Consider the following 24,077-nt stretch of genomic DNA (forward strand, 5'->3'; position numbering starts at 1 on the left):
ATATATATATATATATATATATATATATATATATATAACATATAGACATTAAAACAATTATTAATATTTGAAGATCATGACAATGTAATATCAAAAATACGCATATCATGGTAACCACAAATAAATTGATAATTACATAATTTTAGAAGATGAAACATGTAGGACTCATACATGTAAGCACCATATTTTATTAATAAAGTTATGGGTGCAAAAAGCAAACCAAATTTCATTCAGAAGAATGAGAAACAATACAAAAGATCAAAAAAGTGGAAACAATTTAAATAACCTTATTTTATAGTAGTATATAATCTTATTTTAACAACATATATAAAATGTAACACCGTGATTTTTTGTGCGCACTTTATTAATTATTCAATTGACAACCGATTAATTTTATAAATTAATCGGTATTTATTTAGGCTAAACCTCAGTTGAATTTTAGTCTTGTATTATGGTTTCCTAATTTATGATAAATTTTCATAATAATCTGAGATGGAAAGTCTTCGGGCCTCTATCGAGCTCAAATTCACCCTAAATTCGGCTCAAATGTGATTTTTGGGTTCTGTAATTCAGAATCGAATTATGATTGCGTCATTGGTTTCAAAATATGATTTCGAGTCAAAATAGACATCAAGTTTGACCATAACTCATCTGTAGATATTTTTTCACTCCGAAATCCAAGTTTCGACGTTCTAAACCTAACCCTAAATCAGGAGATTTTTAATCTTCGGCCGAGTTTTAACCTATAATACTCGGGCATGGTTTTAATCATGATGTTTCATTGCATTAGTCATATCACCCATTCACGAGCCAAGCTTGCTTGTTGAATAACCAAAAGTACAATCACTTACATAATTCCCTAAATCACTCATCAACTCCTTACACCATCTTGATTTTGAGGAACCACTTTGATCTCCCACAAATCTAATTTTCCCCTCTACAAAAGAAGCCCCTTGGCCTTGAGGGAGAACACTTTTTTTCCTTACTTTCTCACTTTGCATTCTAAGCATTTCTAGAGATTTCAAGACATTTCTCTTCTTGTTTTCTCAGTCTCTCAATTAGATAGTTATCATCTTTTAGTATGTTGTTCTTGATTATGTGATCAACACTATCAACCCTTGTGGTTGCTTTAGAATGAAATGTGTTTAGATGACCATAGAGTTTTATTGAATCAACTTAAGTTAACTTACTTTAAAGTGGTAAGTTTAACTTAAGAGATCTTGATTTAAAATGTTAACTTTTGATATGTTGTTCTAGATTATATGATCAACACTATTAACCCTTGTGGTTGCTTTAGAATGAAATGTGTTTAGATGACCATAGAGTTTTATTGAATCAACTTAAGTTAACTTACTTTAAAGTGGTAAGTTTAACTTAAGATATCTTGATTTAAAATGTTAACTTTTGATATGTTGTTCTAGATTATATGATCAACACTATTAACCCTTGTGGTTGCTTTAGAATGAAATATGTTGACAAGACCATAGAGTTTTGTTGAATCTACTTTAGTTAGCTTAATTTAAAGTGGTAAGTTTAACATAAAATATCTCGATTTTAAAATATTGTTTTTATGAATGCGATCAACACTATCAACCCTTATGGCTGCTTTAGAATAAAATGTGTTGAAATGACCATTGAGTTTTATTATCCAAAAGTATTGAATCCACTTGAGTTAGCTTACTTTAAAGTGGTAAGTTTAAATTAAGAGATCTTGATTTAAAGTGTTGACTTTGGTTAAGTAACTTACCTTAAAGTGGTGAATATGACTTAAAAAGTGTTCATGAAAGTATTAATTTGTGTTAAAGTTAAAAGTACAAGCTTTGTTAAAGTCTTCTTTTAAAAATGATTTTTTTTCTTAAACAAGACTTTCAATGATAAAGGATGGTTCAAGAATATGTAATCTTGAATCGGATGGATGAAAGTGATTGAATCAATGATAGGTTAAAAGATGTCTTTACCTAAGGGTTATCATGCAAGAATTTTAACTCACGAACCTACTAGTTTGTTCTTTTGTTTATTTCTGAAGCTTCTAAAGTTGGACAGTATTCTCGTTTCGCACTTATCACCAAGGGAACAACTCACGTGACACTCTAAAGTGAGGGAGAATACATCGTGACACAGTGGTGTCAGGATATGACATCCAAACATCCTAAACTACCTCAAAGGTTTGGAGATATCTTGAGTATTAAGACATCCCACACTTAATCAATTGTTTTTCTATTAGGATTAAGTGCGGATGATCTCGTAAGTTATATCATTTAAGTCATGTCTATGTGTGGAGTAATATTGTGGTGATCCATGGATGAATATTACTCGAATAACTGTAATTAGGAAGGAACAAATATCCCTTGAGATATTCGATTTTCTATATTCTAAAACCCTCATGTCTGATGGTTATAATCGATTACTATGGTTGATAATCGATTATCGATATCAAAAATCAGAATCTTGTTTCTACTGTAACTAGGAGTAATCGATTTACCCTTTTACATAATCGATTATAAATATCAAAAATCAGAATCTTGTAGTTATTGTAACTAGGAAAGTCGATTAACATGTAACATAATTGATTATCAATATTCTAAAACCTCCTTGTGCGAAGGACATAATCGATTACTTGGTCTGGTAATCGATTATCGATATCAGAAGTCATAATTCTTTTAGCTACTATAACTAGGAATAGTCGATTGACCTTTGGCATAATCGATTACCAATGTTATAAAATAGTTTGAATGATGGAAACTATCGGAATGTGAGTAATACAAGATAAAATACTTTAAAAAGGACTGATTTCCAAGATGAAACAAATACCTATTACTAGAGCATAAGTAAACTTATATACCGGTAGTATGGATTGTTGGTGGTAACGAGATGACTTAGAGCCCTCCTAACAAGGTCATCGACTAACATGTCGTTAAGGGCAAGGCCCAAAAGGTTATGTTTACCACACAGCGAGATCGTCCGATTGGAAGTGGCTTGGCCATTGGCCCATCCAAGGTGATTCAGCAATGGTTCTTAGTGGTGAGGATATTAATCCTCTTTTATGTTATTACATAAGATTGGACCCCACAATAAGCATTCCTTTGAGAGATGTCTTAGGCTGGACCGATCATGGAAAAATAAATAATGATTAAAAGGTTGACTCGGTTATCCTCAGTTAGTGTGCATACTCATTATGAACAATGAAGTAATGGAGAGGAAAGTTACGGGAGATGAATGAGTGCCGACATGTTGAGAGGGATGGTGATGGCGGTGATGCATCAACTAAAGCCTTGAGGGAGAGTCTAGGTGAGACAAGTCCCTGGTATTCCTAGATGAGGTATTCTGTTGGATCGAACATTTCTCACAACGCAAACTAGACAATCTCTAACAACCCCTTTTTGCAATGAGGATCAATAAGAGAGATATCCAAAAAGTGTTTGATACGAAACCATCCTGAAATGGTCAGTTGTATTGGAACAGGTCGATCATATATCCTTGCAAGGAATAAGTTGGTGCGTTCAAATCGCCTTGTTATGGGACCTGTACTCTCGGTTATTTATGAATAGTTTATTGGGAGGATATTGACCCTCATATCCTGAGTTAGAAACATCATTCATCAATTGCATTTATGTATGTCATAACATAGTATGTATATTATGTGTGTTACGTCTGGATGTGATATTCTGTATAATTCCATGTTGTCAATGAAAAATATTTATTAGATATCTTACTCCCTTTCTTTATGCTTGTATTTCGATAACACGTCCTTGTTCAATGGAAAAATCTGCGAGAATTCATAGCTACTCATTCTCGATGTCCCGGGAGAGGCATGGAGAGTTGATGGTGACCACTATACCTACAAAGGCCCTTGTGGCCTGAAGTTGGAGATGGTGTGCGATGGCACCACTATACGCTTTCCATCTCACCATGCAGTAATGGATACTTCTTTCACTCTACCAGGCCGGAGGTCGGTACCTACTATATCATTCACCTAGTCTTTGTCTCCTTGTGCACCATTTGTTGCAGAACCGTCAATAAGGCGAAGGAGTTGGAATGATGTGACCCATTCTATACTGCCAAGGAGAGCCGCTTGGCGTATAATTCCATAGCCACAAGCGTATGCTAGAACAAGGATTAGGTCGCGAGGTTCTACCTCTGATACCATGGAGGAGATGGAATCTAAAGATGACGATTGTGTGGAGTTGGTCCGCATAGTGGACTTTATCGAGGTGATATATCTCTCTTCGGACTCCAAGCTGGAGGAGAACCTGAGTGAGGGTTCTAGTGCCCCCGTTAGTGCTGGAGCTAGCCGTTAGAAGCTATTTCCTTTTCCTTTTTGCTTTTTGGGGTTATGGTATCTGTGTATGGTACTTTTGTAGTGTTGAAGAAATTCAGCCTATTTTGTATAGCTTTAGTTAGGCGATAATTAGATTTCGCCTTGTATTTTACACTAACATTTTACTTGACCAAGCAACTCCTCGTTATACATGTTGTAGGGTCAAGTCTAATTATTAATGAAGAAATATTCAGGAAAGTCTTGTATCATTTTCAGTTACCGTTAGGTAACCGTCATTGATTTTCCGTAGTTTACGTTACTAAGAACATGATGTCTTGGAAAAGAAATGAATGTAAGTAAAACAATTTTTAATAAAATATTCAAAAAAAATTCTCATTTTAATCACAATATTCATAAAGTAATCTTCGGGATATTACATAAAAATCATGAAATTGATTAAAGACTTTTACATGTAAAACAATTTTTAAAGAGAATTCCACAATCTAGAATATTCTGCCTCTTTAGAGACATCAAATAACTTCAACTAAATAATCTAAGATCACTTTGATCTTCTCTCTGACCTCAGCCACTTTAATTCACTACTTTTTTTTTTATGGCAAGGTGCATAAGCACCACGAAATTTATTCAAAGAAGAAAGGAAGCATTACAACTTAGTGAATCTATAGTTTGGCAAACCCAACCAATTTCTATTACAATCCGAAAATACTATAGATGGTATTGAATCCCACCAAGTGAAAGTTTTAGATTTCAATCCATGATTTGCAAGAATATCAGCACAGGAATTCCCTTCCCTGCAAATGTGGGAAACCTTCCAAGACATATTAGCAAGGAGCTTTTTGCAAATACTCCACCTAGAAGCTAGGCTCCAAGGAGGAAGGACCGTGCCTTGGAGAATTCCCACCACTACAGTAGAATCACTTTCAATCCATAAGAATTTCCAACGATGAGCATAGGAGAATTCAATTGCCAACAAGGCTGAAAGCAACTCAGCATATAAAGCATAATTAATGTCATAAAAAGCAGAAAAGCAAGCTACAAATCTGCCAAGATGATCTCTGAAGATGCCTCCTCCTCCCGCCAAACCAGGATTTCCCTGAGCTGCACCATCGGTATTAACCTTCAGCCAGCCTATGAGAGGTGTGTGCCATAATATCTCCCTTATAGAAGGGCTGCTCTTAAAACGAGGATTGATGTTCATGCTCCTCAATATAGCAAATTCGGTTGGATTGTTGTTTGCATAGGATTTGCAATTAGCAGCAGCCAAAGAAATTTCCAGTTATAGCATGTCCAAGGCTCTAACCATAGGGATGAGGATGTTGTCAAATCTCGCTTTGTTTCTGCAAAGCCAAATCTTAGCAATTAGAAGAGTTATGCAGATAGATAGGACTTCTTTGGTTTGAGAACTCCAATCAGAATAGAATGTGTTCCATAGAGCCAAGCAAGAAGATGTATCTATGTTGATGGAGAAGGTGTGGTTCAGCCAGAACCAGAATTGCTGAGTATAAGAACACTGAAGGAAAATGTGATTGGAGGACTCTAGATTACTATGACAGAGACTGCACATTGAAGCAAGCTTGCATCCTCTTTTCTGAAAGTTCTCGTCAGTTGGAATTTTGTTGTGCTTCCATCTCCAGGCAATGAATGATTTGGAAGGAGGGATTGAATTTGACCATATTTCCTTAAACCAATTGATTGGGTTCTGATTGTCAGAAAGATTAGAGTAGGCTTCCTTTAGAGTTAGAGCTCCAGTGGTTGTTCCAAGCCAAACCATCTTGTCCTCACTATTTGGAATTAATGTCCTCGAAATAGCTTTGGAGACATTTGGGAAGATCTCCTTCAGCTGCCTAAGGATAGTCCACCTACCCTGATGGATGAAATCAGAGACATAAGCTTGCAGGTTGATCCCAAGATCAGGAGGAATGTTCAAAAGATCCATCAAGGAAGATCCAAGCCAGTTGTCAACCCAGAATTTAATTTTGGAGCCATCACCAACTAGCCAAGATGTGTTGAGGTGCACATAATCCCAATTAGCCTTAATTCCTGGCCAGATTGAAGATTTGTAGTACCTAGGAGAAAGATTGCAGTCCCTACCAAACCTATTCCTGAAGAACACTGCCCAATCTTTGTTGGAGGATAGCATAGTCCAAGAGAGCTTAATGAGGGAGGCTTTGTTCATCTTAGTGATGGACTTGACACCCAGACCACCAAACTGAGTTGAGGAACAGACATGATGCCAGTTGACAGTGACCAGTTTTTTAATCTCAGTATCACCTGCCCAGATGAAATTTCTGATTTTTTTATCCAAAGCCTTAAGGAGATGAGCAGGCCAGGCATATATGTGAAACGAATAAACCAGCATGCTTTGAATAACAGACTTGACTAGTTCCACTCTTCCCATGATTGAGAGGCAAGAACCTTTCCAAGTAGCCAACTTGTGAGTAATTTTATCAGCTATTGGCTGGAGATGAGCCCTTTTAGGCTTCCCTTTAAAGACAGGGACCCCAAGGTATGTGTAGGGCAGAGATCCAGCATGAAAACCCAGGAAATCAGCTAGGGAAGATGTGTGCCTTGTGTTGGAGTTTGCAGAATTGGAGAAAAGGAGTTTGAGTTCTCTGAGCTCTCTTTTGATTCCTTTGCAGAAGATAAGCACATCATCAGCATAAAGAACATGGCTCAAAGTTTGAATAGAGCTAGGGCCCCTGATTGTGCTTAATTTGCCCATAGCCATTAAATTTAGGATGCCCCTGCTGAGGACCTCCTCTGCCAGACAGAACAGCAGAGGGGATAGGGGATCCCCCTGCCTCACCCCTCTCTTGCAGCCAAAATAACCCACATTATGACCATTCACACTAACTGATAGTCTAGCAGAGTGGAGAATAGAATTAGTCCAATTGATGAATTTCTGACTGAAGCCAAAAGCCCTGAGGGTGTCCATAAGAAAATTCCAATCTATGGTGTCAAAAGCCTTCGATATGTCAAGTTTTAAGATTAAGTTGCCACCAAAGGTTTTGTGATCAAGCAGGTTTGTTGCTTCAGAAGCAAGACAGATACAATCTTGAATGTTCCTATCTCTAATGAAGCCCTTTTGGTTAGGGGAGATAATTTTGGAAGCAATGGAGGCTAGCCTATCAGCCAGGACTTTAGTGATTATTTTCAATTGAAAATTTGCCAAAGCAATGGACCTGAAATCATTGATTCTGTCTTCTTCCATTGTGTCATCAGCCCAAAGCCTTCCCATTATCTGCATATCCTTGATTGCATTTGGATTTTCCAATTCCTGTGCATAACCATCATTAATGTTATTGCTAGCATCCACTTCACTCAAGTATCAACACTTCATCAAATAATAACAAAACATTATATAAGACAACTAACAATATATCAATCATATAATAACAAATCAAAAACAATTACATCCACTTCCTTCAGAATAATTATCTAATTCTATAAATAATTATTAATATTGGAAGCATTGGTATTTTTTTTTAGTAAGAGCTTAAAATTAATAGAAACAGATCCAAAGTCATATATTTGATAAAATTTTGCCAAGTAAATCCAAGGCTACCCATTTTTCATTGAAAACCAAAATCATTGTAATTCCATATATAATTCACCTTTTATACTTGAACTGGAAATGCATTACTTAAATACCATGGATGTGGCATTACTAAATTTTTTTAAGAAGATTAGCAGTATATATAAGAAAATATAGATTTTTTGTTGATGAAGTTATGGGTGCTAAACCACACCAAACTTCAGTAATAAAAACAAGAAAATATACAAATAAAATGATCACAAAATTTCTCCTCCAATTATGCATTTCTCTTTAACCTAGTATTCAATGTGGCTAAAATAAGATTATTTTAATCAACTTGTATCTAACTTTTACATCATTTAATATTTTTGTAAACAATGTATATAACCTAAACCATAAAAAAAATAGGAAATGGGTGGAGTAATTTTATGGGATAGGGGAATCATTTGTGAAACAAACTTAACAATTTCTGACATGATTTACGAACTAAAGGAGTTGAGGTGGAGCTAAAGATTTAACTTGTTAAATAAAAAACTTAAGCCAAATATTTTTCAACTCATTAGATTCATGGGTTGACTCAATTATATTTACATATTCAAACATATCTATACATATTTGTAATTATAGAGAATATTTAAATTTATAAGTATAAAATATATAATCATATGTAGAATATATATTAATATTAAAATAAGGCATTTCATAATTATTATACGTATTTTTTGGTACATATAATTATTATATGTATTCTTTTACATCAAAAATAGAAATTATATATATATATATATATATTAAAATTTAATATAAATTGATTTAAAAGTGTCACTTCTCTTTATATCTATTATCTTCATTCGAGATGATAAATTATATAAATTTAAGTTTATTAATATGCTTCAAAGTTTTTTATCATTAATTAATTTGATATACATCTAAAAAATAATATGCTTTGAACTCGACTCGATACAATTCATGACAAGTGAAGTTGACTTGAGCAAACTTTGGCCATTTCAAAGGATAATGAAAACAAGCAAACCTTTTAATTGGTATAATGGATAAAAGTAATGCAAATGAAAATTTTAATAATCTAGGAATTAATATAATGGACAAAAAAACTCTCCAATGAGTTAATTCTTTAAATTTAATTTTAAAATTTAATAAAATCATATGGTGGACAACTATTTGTTTGATATGTACCAGATCTTTGTAAGATGGGTGTCCTTATAAATATTTTTCTTTTGATAGAGTTCTCACCAAAAAAACATCACTCCATGACCAAATCAAATATTATAATTAGAAGGTCCAAGGTTCCAATTCAATAGAGAATAACTTTTATTTATTCTTTAATTAAGAAGGATGGGTATAAGCACATCAACAATTGTAGACACAAACACATTTGTAGAACTTAGATTCCCCACTAAGGCACACTCCATTTGATATTTGGTATAACAATCCCGACAACATGTTGGATCGCAACCACTTGGATTCAATACAATCTGACATCTTTTTGGATTATAGCCACTACTTCACTTGTCAGAAAAATACCTTAACATTCAATAACAAAGTTAGAACAAACAAAAACAACCCAAATGAAAAAGTAAGAAACAAGCCATTAAAATTAAACAGAAGTGTTTCTATACAATTACACATGACAAGTTTTGGTTTTATAAAATAAAGTATGGTGATATAAAAACCAAAGTTGTCACTTAAAGTTTCCCATCAATTACAGAAATGACATTCTTGATTAAACGTTTGATGAGTTTTACAAATTAGATAAATATTAAGTAAGTGGAACTATCTAGAGTAAACCTGCAAGCAAAAGGAAAAGGGCAAAAATTTGCATCGAAGTAAGCTTAGCCACAAACACTACACAACATCAATAAAATTGCTTCAATCTTAATGTTTCTTTGTACAGTATAAGGATAGAAGTGGAAGGTGCTAACACTCATTTATACAGAAAATATAGTGACTGAAAGGATTGAAACTTCCACTGAAATAATAATCTAGTTCTTATTAGAAGAGACTTCTAACTAAATTATAGTTGCCAATAAAAATATTTACCTTTGTGGATTTTTTTAAAGTATTATAACATCACAATCATAGTCTTATAGAATATTGTTCATCAATTAATAGTGTCAATGACAAAAAAGTAGAGATAATCACAACTATTAGTTGCACCAAAGGAAATATTGCATGAAATATGAAAAATATCTTATAAAAAGGATCATGAGAACATTCTAAATTGTATCTTATAATTAGAATTACTACAATGAACTTGGGTGCTTTTAGAAATTACCATTTCCAAAGAATTAAAAGTTATTGGATGTGAATACTACATCCACCTCACAAAGATATGAAAAAAAAATGTTAAAATGATAACCCCAAATCAAAGTTAAAATAATATTCCCTCCATTCACTTTTTTTAGATATTTAATGATATACACATAATTTAAGAAATTCATATATAATAACCATATATAAATCCAGCAAAGAATTGAAAAAAATTCATAGTAATTAAAGATATAAAACAAATGGAGTAAATGATAAAAATTTAAATTACATACTACACTTGTGATTGAGTATTGAAAAATAGAAGAAAATGCATTAATTTAGCAATGCCACATTTCAAATGAGGTTGCTTAGAAAATTATGTAATTAATTAAATGCATTGATTATTCTTGCAAATTATATAATACTAATCGGAGAGAATTAAAAAGGGTTTGCCTTTTTGTTTACGTTTCCATTTTTGTTTTTCTATGTTGGTAGGAAGGAAGTGATGGATATATAGAAAAAATATTATGAACCTATTTGAAGACATTCCTAACTAGTTGAGTATAGGAATGCTAGATGATGTAACTTTAGACCACCAAGGGGAGATTATATTTTTAGGATTTGAGTTCATTATTTTATTTTAATATTATAAATTAATTTAGTCAAATCCAATAAATTAGATTGTTAATATCTCTTCAAAAGTATATTATAAGTTCATTTTAATATATTTAATTTCAATATTCGGTGCTAATTAATTATTTAATTGATTATTATTATAATTTAAATTAAATAAAAAACTAATACAATGATTTAAATAATTAATTTTACATATTTCATACATTTTTGCTATTGGCAGGATATTTAATGCCCTTCAAGGAAATGCATCTAACATTCTAGCAAGTGTTGCGTTTTGAGATTGAATATAGCCTTTGACCATAGACAATACATTGTGATCTAGCTTTTCCCAATATTTGATGAACATTTTGCCCTTAAATTTCCTTTTAATATGTATTTAATGAATTATATTTTATAAAACATACATTTTAAATTTCAAAATATTCCATTATGATCAATTAAAGTAATATAAATTTTAATAATACAGTCACTTAATTAGGATATTTTCGCTTTATTTAAGTTTTACTTGTATGTTATATTATATATTCCCTACTCTTTCACTTACATGCAACTATCATATTTTCGCTTTATTTGATTATATTCATATAGAGATAATGCATAAGTGAATCTACTATCTTAATCACTTTTAGTAATCTGTTTAAGTGCATAGTAGATTGGATTAATTATTGCATTCTTGTTGTATCAAGAACAAAAAAAATATTCAAGAAAACTAGTAGGTTAATCAATTAAGCCCCCTATTAATCGATTAACTCAAGCTTTCTGTTAATTGATTAAACAATCATTTAATCGATTAAACCTAGTAATTTTTCTTATTAGATTTTGTAATGGAATTGATTTTAAATTGATACTTGAATCGCCTATTTAACCCCCTAGGTGAAATTAGAGCTCTTGTTAACCAACAACCACAATTTAATTCACTCCTAATTTCAATTTAGTATTCATCATTTTTATCTTTTAGGGAACAAATTGCTTATCCGTCACTCTCTCTTTCAATTCACTCTTGTTAATTTTATTTTGTCCATGGTGGTTAAGCTTAGACATAGCTTTTGCGATGGATATATGGTTAAGCGTTATTGTCTTCATCTTCTTCGATTTCTTTTTCATAGAGCTTGGACAACTCATTATTAATTGTTGATCAATTCATTCTCTTCAAATTATTTTTTCTAGAGGCTTGAAAGCTCATTATTGATCATGGATCAATTCATCTTCTTCAATTTATTTTGCCTAGAGCTTAGAAAGCTTTTCGTTGGTCAATCCATTTCATATTTTGTAAATATTTGCAATCACTTGAAGCTCTGTTTGGTAGAGTTCATTTAATTATTATAGTTATTTCATTTTTATAAAGGGATTATTTGTAACAAGCTTACAACGTAGTAAGCTTTAGGTTAAGGGTGAATATTAGAATATATGAAAATATTTTATAATATTATCTTAAATTATATTATAGATAATATATGAGAGATTTGAATATCAATAGAATATCATTATTATAGCTTAGATGTTTTTTTAGTATCATAGAAGATTTCTTAGGATTTAGATTAGCCTTATTTTATAATTTGTTTTCTTATTTAATTTAGAATCCATATTAGTATAAATACAAGTTAATCTTAAGCCTTTTGTATCAAATAAACATAATATCATCACATCATAATTCATATTATTGTCAATACAGTTTACTATTTTGAGCATTTTCTTTTCTCCTTCTACTCAACTGTACAATATCATCTTGGTATAAGAGTCATAGTGTTCGCCTTGAAGGAAGCTTAGCCTTTTAACTTTTAAAGTTAATTCTTAGTTGTTGTTGTCATATTACTTTTAAGGATTGTCATTTTCGCTACTATATTATCTTCCTTCCAAATTGGATGCATGTGATGTATATGCTCCATCTTGAGGAGATTTTTGGATATAGAACTTTTGAAGTGATTCATAGTTTTGGTATTTCATATCTACCATGGTCTAGCTACAATTAGTGCAATTATTATTGAGTTGATCAAGGTTCTTCTCAACTCTTTAGATGTGGTACGGATTATTGGTTAAACGATGGTGGTTTGTAGATGGTGATACTATCTAGTTCTTCCTTATTGATGATTATTTCTCAAAATTTGTCCTTGTTGTTTGGTATTGCATGTTGTGTGGACATCGTTCAATTCACCATTGTGAATGCAAGCATGCAAAAACATGATTATGATCAAGACAAAGTTAAAAGCTTAAAGACTTTGGACATGGACAAATCAAGTACAACAACATAAAGACTCATATTGAAGCATCAAGAAAAGATCATCAAGGCTATAATAATGTATTTATTTATAGGTCCTGAGATGCTTTGAATGAGTAGAGTCTAATTTGGGTGAACCTTATGATAAATATAACATAGTTAGAGTATGAATATAATGCATATGATATTTTCATACATAACATGATTTAGGTGCATTTAGCATGCATGCATGCATGATAGTAATGCATTAATAATTATATCATGTTAAAGGTTCATGAAAAATTAAATAAGTCTTTTCATAAAATTGTTAATTAATTAAGGTTAAAGTTAATCGATTAAGTCTTTTAATGAAAGATTTATTTTTCAGGTACTGTTGAAAGAGTTTTTTCGATGCTTGCTTTATTTTGAGGCAACAAGTTTAAGATTATTTTATTTAATGTTAGGTCGATTCTTTGCTCGCCATCTCGGCTTTGTTGGAATAAATTCCAACGCTGGTATAATGGTTTCAAGAATGTTCCTTTAATCAAAAAATTCCAACGGCTTTGTTGGAATAAATTCCAACATCGGTATAATGGTATGAATTTAGCAAATTAATACAAGTGATAATGAGCGATATGTAATTAGTTAGTGACTTTATTTATTTACTCCCTTTTCGGGTTCCTTTTAACCATACCATAAAGATCAGTCTCATTTTATTAAATTAACCATACCATTTCTTATGAAAGGTTGGTATCAAAGAATAATAAAATGACAAAAGAATAAATTTAGAAGTTAACCGTACCACTTCTTTTGAAGCGTTGATATAAAGAATAAATAAAGCAATAAATAGTTAGTTGCAGAATTTAAATGACATAAAATAAATGTTAGTTGCGGAAATGTAAATGACTGAAAGTAAAAATTAGTAGTTAGATCACTCATTATAACTGTGTATTTTTCCTTTTCACAAAGATCCAACTTATCAATTAAATTTCACTTTGATTCAAGGTTTCTTTCTTTGTCAAAAAATAAAATTTATAAGTTAACAGTTTATTATTTTACATTTGCATCTCTTTCAAGATTCAATTGTAGTGTAATATAGGGTTATGTCGAACCACAAAGAATTGCCTTATAGAATATTATTATAAACATGTTATATAACTAATAAATATTAAATATCTTTTTTATTTGGTTTTGTTCAAGAAATATTAACAAGTAAACAAATTAACATAAACAATTTATAAACAAATTCTTGACGAGAAAATTGGTTTGGAAATTTGGAATTATTTATCTACTTGATTTTTGAAAACATTACAAGTTAAGTGATATACTTTCGGTTAATTCCACATATCATTTATGAATCCTTCATCTAGTGTCCTAGAGTGATAAGCTGATTTTCAAACCTTATGAAATACAATAAACAATAGTTAAGTGCCACTCGTCGGAGTAGGTTGTCACACCTTACTTCAGGCTCCATTAACTTTGTTTAGCCTTTAACATAAGTTACTTAAAATAGATACTTGATGTGACACGTGAACTAAGGTGTAGGTCATAATTTTTAGTTCACTTCTCAACACTTTAAGAAAAAGCATTTTGGATCTTTAAATCAAGTTTTAAGTGATCAAGTTAAAACCGCATTAGGAACTTCATAAAGAATCAAAACTTAACCAAAAAGTAATAACTTGAATGCATTGATTTCAAAAGATAAATTAAAGAGAAGAAATTACACCATAATCCAAGTCAATTTATAGGAACATGAGCCATCTATCAAAGGATGAGATACTTTTTGGATAGAAATGAGATTACAAAATTATGTTTTTGCATCTCATTTTCCATGTCCTTTCTCCTTTTGAATTAAGAAAGAAAACTAAAAACTATACTTACCTAAACTACTTTGGAGTGGAAATTCTCCAAGAAAATTACAAGAAGAAGATGTGGGAGAAGAGAGAATTCAGAAGTGGAGTGTGAGGATGTGAATGAATGAATTTGCCTTTGAGGTGCCCTCCTAATTATAGGAGTTTCTGTCCACCGCCAAGCTGCTCTCTTCCACCGCCAAGATGTTGACCAAACCCTTCAGCATAGGTTTGGTCACTTGGCCAAGCAGCTTAGTCACCTGCTTGAGCTGACCCACCGAAGCTATGGTGGGCTACTTGGCTCAAATATTGTGAGCTACCTCTTAAAAGCCTATGGAGGCTACATGGAGTGAGGTCATGCATGATGTCAAGGTTGCTTGGTGGCTAAGTCAACTTGACCAAGTTGTTGGGTGCACACTATCAGGCGCTTCTGTGGCACCACTCAACTGCCTGTGTGAGCACCTTTGACCGTGCTGATGGTGATGTGGCCTAGTATTTGTTGATCTGGTCAGGTGTGTGCTTCCAAGATGGGCGGTCTAGGTGCTCTACTAAGTTGTCTTCATGAGCAGGTTGGCTTGTGCCAGACTTGTGGTCTGACCGTGCCATGCTTGTGTTCTGACCGTGCCAAACTAGTGTCCAGGTGAACTAGGCATGGATTTGGTCCAAGCTAAGCTGCTTAGTGAGCAGCTTCAAGTTGACTCCATATTTTCCACATAGGCCAACTCTTGTTGAGTCATGCTTAAGCAAATAGCTTGCCATGTCAAGCTTAAGCATGTCATTTGATGATCATTTTCGGGCTATTTTGAGCACTTTGTTTTTTTTAATTAATTCTTCTCTTTTCTACCAAAATCCTACAAAATATATTTTAAAAGAAATACCCAAAGTATATATACAATATTGTGATATTTAATCCAAAAAATATTGAATTAAGTTAGCTTTCTCAATTTATCCAAGGATAAGTGCCATGAAAAGTGTATGAAAATTAGGTATTTTGGCACTAATCAAATCCCCTAACTTAAGACTTTGTTTATCCTCAAACAAAAGGTAAAGCTTATCCGAATTCAAGACTTGGATAATTTTTTAGGATATGATTTACATGATTTCAAATTTGCTTAAGCATGATCAAAAAATTATTTTCAATGAGATATTTCATGATTTGTAAATTTTTAACACATAATGCTTCAAACATGAATTTTATGCTTTTGTTAATAAAAAATGTGCAACATTTTACCTAAGCAAATATTTTTCAATCAAAAAATGTTTTTGCACACAAGTTCAAAATTGGAACTTCAAAGAGATAAGTGTTTCACTCAATTTTTTTAAGCCATTTAATTGTAGTAATTTGAACTTGTTCTTTTTCTCATCTATTCTCTTAAATTGCATAATCAATGAAGGATCACAAATGTCTTGTTTTCGGTTGTAATGAGGCTTAGTTTGGATAATCATGGTTTTTCTAGATAATGAGTTTAAGTAAGTAAAAAGAGAGCATTTTGTAAAATTTTCTCAATGAAGCATTTCACTCTACTTTTTCCCATAAATTTCTTTTCCAACCTTTTAGATATTTGAACCTTGGCTTCTTTTTTACTTTTCTTTGTATTTCTCAATCTCTTTTTGTTTTTCACTTTCTTTTACAACTTGTTGTTTTTGTAAAAAAAAATTAAGAAGCTTAGAAACCAAGTCCACCAATTTCTCACCTCAATATGATTCTTTCAAACACCATTTTCAAAATTTAATGCTCTTTTTGAACATTGTTTTCAATTTCGGTTTCATGGGATAATTTGAAATTTGATTTACTTTGTTTGGCTCAAAGGGACTTATCAAAGGATAATCCTAACTTTTGGTTAGTCTTTTTGGCCATTTGGTTCAACTAAAGAAATAACATGCCTTGGTCACTTTCTATCAATTTTATGCAAGTAAGAGATTTAAAGACTAAAACAAGTTTTATTAGACAAATCAAATGGTGATTTAATTTTAATCCTCACGTGTTTGACTCACGTTATGCAAAGATCATGGTATACAATTTTAACTTCCATTTGCAAAAAAAAAAAATTCAAGTTATGACATTATGTGATTTTTTCACAAAACGTTTAGCATATATCTCATTTTTTCTCAATAAAAGCTTAAGTCAAGATATGCTTTGAAATTTTAAATCATGTAATCATGCCACAATTATTTTCGTTTAGCCATTTTGAATTCGGTTTTTGAAAAAAATAATTTGTTTTTAAGGAAAATCAAATTAGTTTTTAAATAACTATACAATTTTATAAATATTATTAACTTTCTCTTAAAAAAAATTCATATGCATTAAATCATGTTCCCCTTCTTTAAATGATGGCTTGTCCTCAAGCCAATGAAAAATTTGGTTTAAAGGAGATGTTCGATGCATATGAAGTTTTTCTAAAGAATATCATAATATTTAAACACAAATTTAATTAATCAACAACTTAATATAATATTAAAATATAGTAGCAACTTAGAACATAGTAGCAATAGTACTAAATATTCAAAATAAAAATAAGGGAAATTAACTTGAAAATGCATGTAAGGAAAAAGAGAAAACCAGAAAGAGCTTTCTCCATCTTCATCCTCCTCCTCACTTGGGTCTTGTGATCTTCCCTCGGGCCACTTAATTTTGGCCACAAACTCCTAATAGGATCCTCCTTTAAAGTTGGATCTTTTTTCAAAGATGTTATGTAAGCTCTTGTAGATCTCTTTTATGCCTCGATAACACGCCTTTTGTTGTAGGTTTTGCATTTGTTGCTCTTGTATGATGGCATCTATCTTGGAAGTCATTGTCCTCCCATGAGTAGTTTGTTCATGATCCAAGTTTCCAAATTGTTTCTTAAGTTCGGCCCGAGCTTGTGAGATGCTTTTCTCCTTATAGTATGTGTTGATATATGATGCATTAATTTTTGTCTTCAATGTCATGACCTCCTTGTATGGCCCAGGTACAAGTTGATACTTGCAAAGGTCAATTATCAATGAAGGTAGAATCATCGAAAGAACTCCCCTCGTGATGTAATCATGGATAGCATCAGAGATGACTGCAACAATGTTAATGAAATCTTCATCGTATATAGAACTGATGAGTTTCGCCATTGAGATTTGCAAATCAGAGACATGTGAGGAATACCATATGTTGGACATCACAAAAATGGCCCAAATTTGTGACATTTGGGTCATACAAAATCTGAAGATTGGCCCACATTTGGTTGATCTCCAAGTCTTCCAAACATAGGCTTTTTCTGACATAAGCTTCATCATGTCCTTCACCCTCCCCCGAATAGGCAACACTTAACTTTAATTGATAGGTGCACAAGTCATGATCATCTGATGGTGATGGATTCCATGGGTTGCCCAAGTAATCATTGATCATGTACTTGTCATAATAGACTTGGGTCCCATTCACCCATGTGTACCGGTTCATCCTTGCTTCACTTGAAACGATGGAGTTGGCATAGAATTGTTTCACCACATCCAAAGAAAACATCTTCTTGGGTTGAGAAAGCTTTTGCCAACCATACCTCTCCACTATGAAAGTGAAGTCTCCAAACTCTTCTTCATCTAGGTTGGCAATCTTCTCCAAATTTGTTGCACTTTTGAGGGTTATTTCTTTGAATTTTTTCTTGGCATCCTTCGAAGCAAATTTGGTACTTTTCTCTTTATTAGTGGCTTCATTTTTTCTTCTTGATGAACTCCTAAAAAAAAATTTGAATTCCAACAAAATATTTGTTTCCAAACCAAGGACTTAGTCATAAAAGTCAAGATTAGAATATGTTTAGAGCATGCATCTTAGTTTTACAAATTTACTTTAAATTTTGTTACTTTGAGAATATTTACATTCATGACCGAATTCCTTAAGATCAAAGTAAAAAAAAATTTGATGCCTCATTCAAAAGTGCACAAGTCTAAAAAAAAGTAGGCAAGTTTGACTATTAAATGATGTTTCCCTTGTTGATGATTTTTGAACAAGTTTCATGCCATATTTCCTTTAAGCATTCGACCAACATGAAATTTTTTGCATAGAAATTCATGTCTTTTGAAATTTTACTCATGTTTTCAACATATCTCATTCCTTTTTGGTTGAAATATTTAAAAATATTTCATTTTCACCAAAACAGCCCTTCTTTTCACACAATCTATTTTTACAAAAGTTTTTGAAAGGCATGTTGGTCTAAGGATATGTGGTTCAATCAAAAACACTATGATAGAAAGTTCAAAAATTATTTTCAAGAAGTTATGATTTAATTTCTATCATATGAGACATATTACAACATTTTTGTTTAATCATGGTACAAAGAACATCTATTCATTTTTTCAATCAAAAAGCATATACATCTCAAAAAAATTGTGACTTTTTGAAACTTTTTGTGTTGGATTTTCTAAAACGATTATGTGTTTCTAACAAACAAAAAATTCCCAAACAAGAAGCTTCAAAAATTAGAGGAAGAATCACATATATACATAAAAATAAAATAAAGAGAAGGAAGAACTTACATGATGGATGAAAAAACTTGAAGAAGAACTTACATGATGGATGAAAAAACTTGAAGAAGAACTTGGGAGAGTGTTTAGGAAATTTGAAAGCTTTTGTGATTTGAAAACCTTGAAAAAGATTTGGTGCTTTCAAATCAGAACATTGAGGGGTTTAAATAGAGTGGGGAAATTTCTTGGTCAAAAGTTTCATTTATGAGGATAAGAGAGAATCCCATTTTTGTGGGATTTTTGTCCCCTAGGAACATGGCTCATGTCAGGCTTGCGTTGAGCGCATGGTAACCCCCGCTGGGCGGTGGGTCAGATTTCAATGTTTGGCCGAGTTTGGTTGAACCATGACCATGACTTGACCATCATTTGGGCCTTTTTTGAATTTTTACAAAATTCGATTTGGCTCAATAACCCATTTATATTTTCCCGCCCTTTCTTTTGAAAAAGTTCTGATTTACTTTCCTAAAACTCAAAGAATTTTTATTTTCAAACAAAAAGTTTATTTTTTTACTTTGATTATAAAAGTTTTTCTTCTTTTTGTCAAAAAATAATAATGTAATAAACAGAAGAAAGAGAGAAAAATGAAGGGAACCATAGTATATATATTCAAAATGTATTGGGTTGCCTCCCAGCAAGCGCTCTTTTAACGTCATTAGCTTGTCATGTGTTACCTATTAACCCTTATTTTTACCACCTTTTTTTACTACCCTGTATTAACGTCATTAGCTTGGCTCACCCGTCACATTATAGTGCTCTCTTGGATTAACTTCAGTATTAGCTGAAAATGTTCATTTATGATTTTCATCTAATTGTTTGGGCAACTGTCCAATTTGAATCTCCATATTCCTAAGAGAAGCATCAATGTTTTTCTGGTTGGACATTATCATTTGCATGAACTGATTCAAAGTGTCCTCCAGTTTAACACTTATCTCTTGTGTTGGGTGTTGATACTGATTGTTCCTCAGGTAGAATTGACCTGGTGGTTTTTGAGGATTTTCTTGTCTCCAAGGCTGATTTCTCTGAAATTGATTGTTACCCCCTTGAGTGTAATTATTTTGAAAGTTCTACCTTAGAGGATTACCCATAAATTGGAGCTCCTCATGATTATCAGCACAATGATTACAACTATAAACTTGCTTCTTTGAATATTCTCGTATTTATCGAGGTAAATCATTAAGCTTTTGGGTCACTTCATCAACTTGTTGTTGAAGTAGTTTATGTTGAGCCAACATTGCATCTGTTGAAATTAATTCAAGGACTCCACCTCTCCTTGGTGGTGGTCCTCTATGGTGCTGACTTTTCTAGTCATTCATTGCCATGGATTCAATTATATCTATGGCTTGTTGTGGTGGTTTAGTCAAGAGTTGTCCGCTAGCCATATCATTTAGAATCCACTTGTGCTATTGTTGCAAACCATTGATAAAAATATGAATTTCAGTTTGCACATCAAATCTAAGATATGGGCGCTTCCTAAGCATAAATTTGAATCTATCCCATGATTCACAAAGACTTTCTCTAGTAGGCTAAACAAAGGTGGATATTGTTGTTTTTAAATCCATAAACTTTCCTTGTGGAAAGTATATGCCCATAAATTTCTCCTCCACCAGAATCCAGTCATTCTAAATGTGCAGAGGCAGATCTAGAAACCATTCCTTAGCTTTTCCGATTAGAATTAACGGAAAAAAGCCTTAGGAAAGTGGTATCCTCTTCTATTTCAGAGACACCGACAGTTCCAACCAACTAATAGAATTTCGTGAGGTGGTTGTGTGGATCTTCTTGTTCTAGCCCGGCAAGTGGATTAGCGTACATAAGTTGTACCAATCCATTCTTCATTTCTGGACTCTTTTGGGTCCTAGATGGTCTCCCGATTCTAATTATGTTCCTTGGCGTAAAAGTAACAAATCCTCTAGTGTTTGGCTGGTTTTCTACCCTTGATCCTTCACTAGTTTGCTGAATATTGGCCATTAATTCTAAATTCTTTTTTTCTTTCAATTGGGCTTTCTTTTTCTTTTTTAAATTTTTTTTGAGTTCTGGATCAAAAGAAAATTCAACCTGTTTGTTCCTACAATGGATGCACCAAAGGAAATGTTTCTGCATTTTTTCATAAAAAAACGTTAGTGGTTAAGAACAAACAATATTTATAATTTAAAAATTCAAATTAATTTGTACAAAAGTGAAAAATATTTTTTGTGCAAGATTATTAATAATATAGCATAACAAATAATACATTCTATTATTTAGCAATTCACCGGCAGCGGCGCCAATTTGTTGAAAGAGTTTTTTTCGATGCTTGCTTTATTTTGAGGCAACAAGTTTCTGATTATTTTATTCAATGTCGGGTCAATTCTTTGCTCGCCTTCTTGGCTTTGTTGGAATAAATTTCAACCCCGGTATAATGGTTTCAAGAATATTCATTTAATCAACAACTTAACTTTATTGAATTGTTAACAATTTCATACCATCTCGGCTTTGTTGGAAAAAAAATTCCAATGCCGGTATAATGGTATAAATTTAGCAAATTAATACAAGTGATAATGAGTGATATTTAATTAGTTAGTGACTTTATTTATTTACTCCCTTTTCAAATTTATTTTAACCATACCATAAAGGTCGGTCTTATTTTATTAAATTAATCGTACCATTTCTTATGAAAGGTTGGTGTCAAAGAATAATAAAATGACAAAAGAATAAATTTAGAAGTTAATCGTACCACTTCTTTCGAAGGGTTGGTATAAAGAAAAAATAAAGCAATAAATAGTTAGTTGCAGAATTTAAATGACAGAAAATAAATTTAGTTGCAGAAATGTGAATGACTGAAAGTAAAAAATAGTAGTTAGATCACTCATTATAACTGTGTATTTTTCATTTTCACAAAGATACAACTTATCAATTAAATTTCACTTTGATTCAAGGTTTCTTTCTTTGTCAACAAATAAAATTTATAAGTTAACACTTCATTATTTTACATTTGCATATCTTTTAAGATTCAATTGTAGTATAGTATAGGGTTATGTCGAACCACAAGGAATTGCCTAATAGAAAATATTATTATAAATATGTTATATTACTAATAAAGATTAAATATCTTTTTGATTTGGTTTTGTTCAAGAAATATTAACAAGAAAACAAATAAACATAAACAATTTATAAACAAATTCTTTAGGAGGAAATTGGTTTGGAAATTTGGAATTATTTCTCTACTTTATTTTTGAAAACATTACAAGTTATATGTTATACTTTCGGTTAATTCCAAGCGTCATTTCTAAATCCTTCATCTAGTGTCCTAGAGTGATAAGATAATTTTCAAACCTTTTGAAATACACCAAACAATAGTTAAGTGCCACTCATCGGAGTAGGTTGTCACACCCTACTTCAGGCTCCATTAACTTTGTTTAGACTTGAACATAAGTTGCTTAAAATAGATGTTTGATATGGAACTTGAACTAAGGTGTAGGTTATACTTTTTAGTTCACTTGTCAACACTTTAAGAAGAAGCTTTTTCGATCTTTAAATCACGTTTTAGGTGATCAAGCTAAAACCACATTAGGAACTTCATAAAGAATCAAAACTTAACCAAAAAGTAATAACTTGAATGTATTGATTTCAAAAGATAAATTAAAGAGAAGAAATTACACCATAATCCAAGTTAATTTCTAGGAGCATGAGCCATCTATCCAAGGATGAGATGCTTTCTGGACCGAAATGAAATTACAAAATTATGCTTTTGCATCTCATTTGTCATCTTCTTTCTCCTCTTGAATTAAGAAAGAAAACTACAAACTACACTTACCCACACTACTTTGGAGTGGAAATTCTCCAAGAAAATTACAAGAAGAAGATGTGGAAGAATAGAGAATTCGGAAGTGGAGTGTGAGGATGTGAATTAGGATGGGAATGAATGAATTTGCCTTTGAGGTGCCCTCCTGTTTATAGGAGTTTATGTCCACCTCCAAGCTGCTCTCTTCCACCGCTAAGCTGCTGACCAAAGCCTTCAAAACGGGTTTGGTCATTTTGTCAAGTAGCTTAGTCACCTGCTTGAGCTGACTCACCGAAGTTGTGGTGGGCAACTTGGCTCATCTATTGTGAGCTAACTTTGAAAAGCCTATGGAGGCTACTTAGATTGAGGTCATGCATGATGTCAAGGTTGCTTGGTGGCTAAGTTAACTTGTCCAAGTTGCTGGGTGCATATCGTCAGGCGCTTATGTAGCACCACTCAGCTGCCTGCTTGAGCAGCTTTGACAATGTTGATGGTGATATGGCCTTGTGCTTGTTGATCTGGTCAGGTGTGTGGTTCCAAGATGGGCGGTCTAGGTACTCTGCTAAGTAGTCTGCTTGAGCAGGTTGGCTTGTGTCAGGCTTGTGGTCTGACCATGCCATGCTTTTGTTCAGACCGTGTCAGGTTGGGCTTGACCATGCTGGACTGATGTCTAGGTCAGCTGGGCGTGGACTTGGTCCAAGCTAAGCTACTTAGGGAGCAGCTTCAAGTTGACTCCATATTTTCTAACCTTCACTTTATTCCAAAAACCTTCATGGTTTTAAACACAATGTATACTTGTTTTATAACTTATATTTATGAATAACTCCCTTAAAGTCTTAAATCTTAACACTAGTTTCAGTTACCGTGGTCTAAATGAAAATTAATTTTAACATGCTTTAGTTATTGAAGTGTTGTTTGGATTGCTAAAAAATAATTTGATTTAATTTGAACAACCCTGAGAGATTATCAGATTTTGTAAATTTATGAATTGTAGTCAACCTTTCTTTATTAAATAAGTTAGATATTTTTTACAATCTATAAAATATTCTTTAGCTATTATTATTAGTTCAAGT

The sequence above is a fragment of the Lupinus angustifolius genome, unplaced genomic scaffold (genome assembly GCF_001865875.1).
Source record: "Lupinus angustifolius cultivar Tanjil unplaced genomic scaffold, LupAngTanjil_v1.0 Scaffold_387, whole genome shotgun sequence".
Taxonomy (NCBI): Eukaryota; Viridiplantae; Streptophyta; class Magnoliopsida; order Fabales; family Fabaceae; genus Lupinus; species Lupinus angustifolius.